The sequence below is a fragment of the Lactuca serriola genome, chromosome 4 (genome assembly GCF_051521515.1).
Source record: "Lactuca serriola cultivar US96UC23 chromosome 4, Lser_US96UC23_V15, whole genome shotgun sequence".
NCBI lineage: Eukaryota > Viridiplantae > Streptophyta > Magnoliopsida > Asterales > Asteraceae > Lactuca > Lactuca serriola.
In genome coordinates this window covers 139,538,135-139,546,410 of record NC_136411.1, presented here as the reverse complement: position 1 = coordinate 139,546,410, position 8,276 = coordinate 139,538,135, and positions in this window count along the sequence as shown.

Genomic DNA, 8,276 nt, shown 5'->3' with positions numbered 1-8,276 from the left:
TAAAATCAGTATCAATTAAAAACTTCTTTAAAACTCAATATTATATTTGATCTTCCTAAAATACCCCTCCTTAATTAAAAATAAGATTTAATCATTTTAATTATCAAAAGAGTCGGATCACAAATCACAATTACCTGTTTCGCAGATCAAATATCACGCCAAAACCACTTTCGATCTTCGCAAGAATCAGAATGGAAACAAGAAGGAAAATTCGTTGTCCAATTAATACAGAGTGAAGTTTTAACACCTGTTTTAGGAGGAGGGCCTTTAATTTAGGTTTTACTGATTTTTCTTATTTTGATTTTCTTTACCAGGTAGAGAAGCAATTGAGCTCGAAGAGAGCAACAAGGTAGAGAATCAATTGAGCAAGCAGAGGGGCAACAAGTCCAAATTCGACCAGAATCAAATAAAGGTTCCATAGGATTTATATTTTCTGATTGCGCCCCAATCTTAGGTTCATAAAGTTGGAAGGCATGATCATCACATAAAGTGTGGAACAAGACATAACCATTACTCGTATCTTGCACAACCCTAATGCAAGAAGTTATTCCTCCTGCACACTGTTTTATTACAAGAAGGAGTAAGGGTAGTTTTGTCTTTTTTGTAGCAGTTAGTGGTGGCCATAAGCTCGTTATGTATATCTTCTATTGTAGTAGTACAATGCAGGATTTGTGGAGTTTAAAGAAACTATTGGAATCGACATTTGGTGTATCAAAATTTGAAAATGCAATGGCTAATGAAAACATATTTCTCTAATAAATACAAAAATGACCTTTTTAAGTTTTCATAAAGCTAAAAGATATTAACTCCATTGTGCAATGATGCATATGAGTTTTCACATGTGGACTTAATAGAGGTTCACTGGTCCATGTGAAAAAAGAATGACAAAACCGTTCATTTAGCATAAACAAATACAATAATGAATTACCAACACAAGTACTGAATTAGTCCCTGTGGCAGAGCAAGATCACAAAAATTTGGTCCAAAAATTATTAAAGTACTAAAATTTTTTTAATCATTCCAAAAATATAAGTTAAAGCATCAAATTATCCATAAAGAAAGCATTAAAGCACTATAGTCTTCTTAAACTAGCAACACACAAATCATGATCTTTTATGTTCTTTCTTCTTGCTAGTCGATGCATCATCAAAACCTTCACGTGCGGGATTTTTGCAAGTCCTTTGCTGGTGTCCATACATACCACAACGATGACATCTATGTCTTTTCTTGGTGGGCTCATCAAGTGGTTTAAATCTATTCTTTTTGGGTCGTCCAGGCGGTCTTTTTATAATTGGTGGGTATATCTTCTCATTTGTCTCTATATGCAGCCATTGATCCTTTCCGGGAATCGGAGCAACTTCTAAAGCATATGCTTCTTGAAATTTACCGACTGTGTAATATGTATCAACATATGTTTCTGTGACAACCGTAAATTTCCATTCTGAATAGCCCATATCAAGACAATAGAGCTTAGAACAATTTCAGGGAAATTCCAGACTTCGAGTATAAGTTTGGCAGTTTTTCAGGATTTACACCTAAGGAAATATCAGGAGAGTAGTTGCACTAGGGTTTTGTGCAACACTGTTATTCCAACACTCTGTTATATGAGAAATTATTTCAGGAATAAAAATATTTTCTGCCAAAAATATCTCAGGACTATAAATAGAATTCTGAACCAAATTCATTCATTATTCGCATTTCCAACTAGAGAAAAGCCATTTTCTCTCTCACGGATCTTCGGGTTTTTATCCCAAATCGCGAGTACCCCTCTCTAGTAGTCTTATATAGCTTTAAATGTGTTCATAACATAGATTACATAGCTAAATCACTAGATTTAGGAGTTTACTCCCCAAGGTGTTCTTGGGCGGTAAACTCCCGAAACGAAGCCTAGACTATCCCCCGTGATATACAGCTGCCATAGACTCATATGTATGTGTGTTAGGGACAAGTAAACAACCAAGAATCACCCAAGTTTGGGAGTTTACGGCCCAAGAATATCTTAGGCCGTGAACTCCAAATTCAAGCTTAAATGGTGCTTTTAAGGCACCTAAAGCATTGGACATTTACTAGGAATTGTTCCCACTTAAATCAAGGACCAAAACACATCAAAACCACCCTCCAAAGTGAGTTTACGGCCAAGACATGGTTCTTGGGCCGTAAACATGAAAGAAGGGCACCAAAGTGTGCCTAATGCCTTCATATGCTTGGAATAAAAGTCTAGAACCTATCCTACATATGCAAGAGACTTGAAAACAACAAAAACATCATTCCAAGGGAGTTTACGGCCGTAAACTCCAAAGGAAATGGCCTTGGGGCCGTAAACTCCTCTAGGGAGTGTTTCTAGACCTTAAACCCTTCCAAGGACTTAACCACCAAGTTGGAATAATTCTAGGAATCATTTGGGACTTCAAAACACACAATACCCCATGGTTGGGAGTTTACGGCCGTAAACTCAATGTGTGATGATATATGGAGAGTAAACTCATATATAGGGTCCTTTGGAACCCTAAACCCAAGTACCTTGTCCCACAATAGCTTAGATGCAACCCTTAGGGCTTATAACACTTATATAAAGTGTTTAATATGTTCTAGGATGTCTTAGCTTTATCAATTAGTAACTTAAGACTAATTAAGTGCATATATGTGTGATTATATGTTCATTAGGATCGTAGTGTGTGTACAAGTCCTCACTTGACACCTAACAATCCTACACCGTCCGGTTCATCCAAATCACCATCTACAGGTGAGTTCATACCCCTTAATCAATGTTTTAAATGATTTTAAATGCTTTAATGGGGGGAATACAAGTAGAAAACAATATGTTATTAAATCAATCTTATATATTTTATAACTATGTTTTCACTCAGTAGATTTCACATATTTCAAAAGGTGACACATGAAGTGGTTTTCTATCTTAAAATACCTTGATAATAAAAGTATTAGTTTTGAAATATTTATTAAAATCACATCAAGTCATTCTTAATTATTGTTCAAAACTCCTAGATATCTTGCAAAACCATTATTTTACCTTCTTGAATCAAACTATACTTATGCGCATATGTTCATTTATATGTTAGAGATTATAGTTTTCATCCTTCGTTCAGTTTCCCACACCCTGGTGTATCGAGGGTGCATAAATCTACTTGAACAACCACTTACTTTCTAGTTAATTATCATAGGGATAGTTAGAAGAAACAGAACATTATTCCTATTACAAGGAATCACACAAGAGTCAGTTCATTCATGAGTCTATACAGTACCTTACATTATACATGAGTACACATACTTAGGAATACATGATACATGAATATGTTTACATACACTTACCTGTTACATGAACACACTTACATGAATACCATTCAGGAACACTTCTACATAGGTGAATTATCCTGTATTTACTTACCTGGATACTTGTACTTAGAACTACAAGGATGATTTAGTAGTACTTACTATGTAAATTGTCTTTCCTATCCCGGTTCAATGGGATATCTCGGCGGGACTTACCATTCCGAACTCACTAATTAGCACCAGTGGTCGATAAATGTCTACGGATGTCTATGGTTGTCACTTATTTAGTACTCAGTGACGGGACTAACCATCCCTCTGTCCAACTGTTGCAATAGTGGATGAGATGTGAATCTTCGGAGGATCATTAGGTTAACGTTGTTATGGGACTAACCCTCCCTCCACCCTGCTGCCGCTACAGAGGATGAGGGGACACTCTTCGGATGTCCATAGGGTCTATCTTTCGCTTCGGCGATGTCGTGTTAATCCTGGTCACCCAGGGATAACACTTGCATGATTATATTTTTCCTATTTTACTTTATTTTGTGATATATTCACATAAACGATGAGTTAGACTAAGTACTTTTAGTACTAGTCGATAGAAAGGAAAAACTATCATAGTCACAATAGAACATTCGGGTCTTGGTAGAAGACTACTTAGTCATAACAAAACATTCGGGTCTTGGTAGAAGACTACGTAGCCACAATAGAACATTCGGGTCTTGGTAGAAGACTACTTAGTCATAACAAAACATTCGGGTCTTGGTAGAAGACTACCTAGTCATAACAAAACATTAGGGTCTTGGTAGAAGACTATCATATCATTTTCCTATTTTACTTTATTTTGTGATATATTCACATAAACGATGAGTTAGACCAAGTACTTTTAGTACTAGTCAATAGAAAGGAAAAACTGTCATTTTACTTACAGAATATTAGAGTCTTGGTAGAAGACTATCATATCATTTTCCTATTTTACTTTATTTTGTGATATATTCACATAAACGATGAGTTAGACTAAGTACTTTAGTACTAGTCAATAGAAAGGAAAAGCTATCATTTTACTTACAGAATATTAGAGTCTTGGTAGAAGACCATCATATCATTTTCCTATTTTACTTTATTTTGTGATATATTCACATAAACGATGAGTTAGACTAAGTACTCTCAGTACTAGTCAATAGAAAGGAAAACCTATCATTTTACTTTGTCATAACAAAACATTCGGGTCTTGGTAGAAGACCACATTTCATACTTATATCAACTGTTCTAAGTAAGGATTTATACGACATTCTTAACAGCATTCAAAAAACAGGACAATAACACCTAAATACTTATCAATTCACCAGCTTTATAGCTGATACTCGCTTTCAAAATAACTTGTATTCTCAGGTCATCAGTTAGACAGGTACGATATCCAGACCTTGAGAAGATGGAGCATAGACAAGACTCGCCTTATTTTGATTATTCATTTTATTGTTGTACATTATGAAAGAACACACATGTATTAAAGCTCTACTTATAATGCAATGGATGATGTTGTTGCTTGTTTATTATATTACACTGTTGTGATACTGTACATGTCGTCCTCCACCCCTGAACGTTTCCGCCGTTCGTGGTTTTGGGGTGTGACAGTTTCCCAGTTAGGCTCCCTTTTGAAAGCAATAAAAGCAGCAGCATGCACACACGGAAGGCCTGTGACCTGCCATCTTCGACAACTACATTTTTTCTCATCTAGTATAACCTCCCAACGTTTTCCCTTGTATTTCACTTCTGCTCGATTGTCACTGCTTCTACAAACTTCAAACTCACCCAAGTTCTACATGATAAAATGAAACAAAATAAATATTAGTAGGAAATGTTGCCATTCTTTACAATCTTAAATAAAAAAAATAAGCAATACATGAAAGTCGTTGAGCTTGCCATAGAGGTGTGCTGCAGATAGTCCTTTGCTTTTGAAACTAAATTTCTTGTCCATTTTCTCACAATCCTCCTTTTCTTGTCAAACCGTTTCATGAGCTTTTCTCTAATTGCATCAAGGAGATCAACTATCGGTTTATAACGTATGGCACCTACCCAACAGTTAAACGTTTCTGAAATATTGTTGGTAATGTAATCACACTTCACAAGTGTGTCAAACTTGCTTTTACTCCATATCTTGTTATGGTTCTCATTCAAATATAAAATTGCATCTTCACTTTTACTAGCAATTTTGTTTAACAATCTGTCATGCTTGCTAACAGAGTAGGTCCTTGCAGCACCCCATAGCTTTGTCAAGAAAAAGTCACCTCGAAAATGCTTCTTGAAGTTGTTATATAAATGTCTTATGCATTCTCTATGCTCAGCACTAGGATAAACTTGTGTAATAGCTGCTCCCAACCCTTTTTGCATGTCAGAGGAGATAACAAGACCGTTAGGTGTACCGATTGCTTTTTGTAGAAACTGGAGAAACCAAGTCCATGATTTAGTATTCTCTGATTCAAGAACACCGTATGCTACTGGAAACATGTCCGGTTACCGTCAATACATGTGGGAGCAGCAAGGACTCCATTAAACTTCCCTTTCAAGTGACAAGCATCAATCCCAATGTAAGGTCGACATCCAGCAAGAAACCCTTTGGAGCATGTTGTTAGTGACATAAAAAAGCGCTAGAAATGTTTCTTGTCACCAATTGTCTGCAAATCGATCTCCACGACACTTCCGGGGTTTCTCTTTTCAAGCTCCTGTTTGAAATCATATACATTTACGTAAGAGTCATCCCAATTGACATACATATCCTTATAAGCTTGTTCTCTTCCCATAAAGAATCTCATATATGGCACATTAACATTGTAGGTTTGCATTAGCCAAGTTTGTAGGTTGGCAAGAGAGACATCACCATCAGATTTCAACTTGTCCGTTACAACATCACTAATCCATCCTTGAGTTGCATGTTTGTTACCACACTTGTTGCTTCGAGTACAAGAATAAGTTTCTACAAATTTCTTAATCTACACAACACATAAAAACATATAATTACATTAACCAAATAATCGTGTCAACACATGTATTTTTAAATTGCATACTTACTTCAAAAGTAACCCCATCTTGCGTAACAGAAGCATGAATTCTCCACTCATACTTTTTATCTTCACAACATGCCGTAAGTCGTGTCAAATCACTTTTCTCAATGACATACTCAAATTCCTTGATTATTGCATAATGGTTTAATGCTCTTCTAAAAGCAATCACATTGGGAAATTTAGAATTCAGTTTAAAAATTGGACTGCTTCTACTTTGTGCATCAGTTTCACAATCATAATTTAAAAGCTCATATTCGTTATCAGAGCTATGACGACTATGATAACTTTCTTCACTTGGACAGTTTGATTCTGAATCATTTTCGTCATCAGATTCATCAATAACCTCATCTTGAACTAAAAGGATTATATGTTTGCTGTGTAATTTTTTCAGTCGTCGCATAAATTGTGACTTCTTTTTCCTCCTTATACATGCTTAGCATCACCATGAAGTTCTCATTAGAATCAAGTTCAACGAAACATTGTTTTTTTATATTCTTGTCTACAAAGTTTATCAACAATACAATATCACTGTCTGATGGATAATGTTTTCTCACCTCTTTAACTAGTTGAGTCCAGTTGTATGAGCAAGTGTCTATATAGAGAGACTTTCTAAAGCCAAAACAGTATACTTGCCTACATGAGTTCCTGGCTAATCGAAAGTAGCCTCCATATTTCGGATTAAACTTGTATTTGGATATTAGTTGCCTGAGAACAACAGTGAAAAAAATCAATTACTAAAATTGAAAGTAATGTAATGAACCAATTATCTAGTTGGTAAGAACGTACTCAATTACTGTTGAGTGTTCACTGATCTCCCATCTAAGTGTACCAACTTCATCATCCATCGCAGGTAGTTCGATACAACAATCAGTTTACCTGCGATTCTAAGTGGTAAAGGAGAAGATAATCAAAATCAAAAACAGAACCACGATTATTAGAACGTAAAAACTAATCAATCGTTTAATTAAACCTAATCCAGAGAAGATGGTTCCCCTTTGCGATAAGAAAAGCAACTGCCTTGCCTTGATCGACTGATAGTTGTTCGCGCTAAAGAAGGAATGCAATCACATCTAATTAAATCGTATTATTCCTGATCAGAATGATTTAGTTTCTGTTTAATTTAAGAAAGGGTATTCTGGTCTCATCACATATAAATATGAATTCAGATATGTTTTAAAATACTAAAATGAGTTTCTTAATAAATAAATATGATTTTGGATATATACATAATTCTTATTGTTTTGGAATGACGTATATGTAATTTTGAAGTTTGTAAGGATATATACGTAATTATCTAAGTTTTGGAAGGACATGGATGAAATTTTCCCTTATTCAAAATAAGTCCCAACTTCCAAACCTTGACTCCATTTATTCAAAATAGTCCATCCCATGTAGTTTTGTCCAAGACACAAACATTAATTAAATTTATACTATGTTAGTCCCTCCCTCGAATTATTTTAACCAAAGAAGTTCTACTTTGATTAGTTAAATTACGAAACAACCACTATAGTTTAGTGAAGTTAAAAAACAACCCTTATAGTGTAAATTTGTCACAAAACGGTCCCGAAGGTGTTTCAAAGTTCAAGAATCGAGGTTTTGCATTTTCTCGCGTCAAGCTTCTCAAAATAATCCGATTTCATACAAATCGAACGTACTTTTTAAGGGTGAGTGTTTACGCCCCATTTTTAATTTTTTAATTATTTCGGGAGGGGGGGATACATGTGTCTATATACTTTGTTTATACATATATTATCCTTTATGCGAAAATACAATAAATCTAGTTTATAAAAATGTTATTTAACAATTTAGCATATTGTTACAAATAAACTAGAGTAAACTTTTCATATACGTATTATGGTTATTTTATCGTGAAATAACTATTCCACATAACAAATGCTACATGATACAAAAATTTATGATTTTTGTATG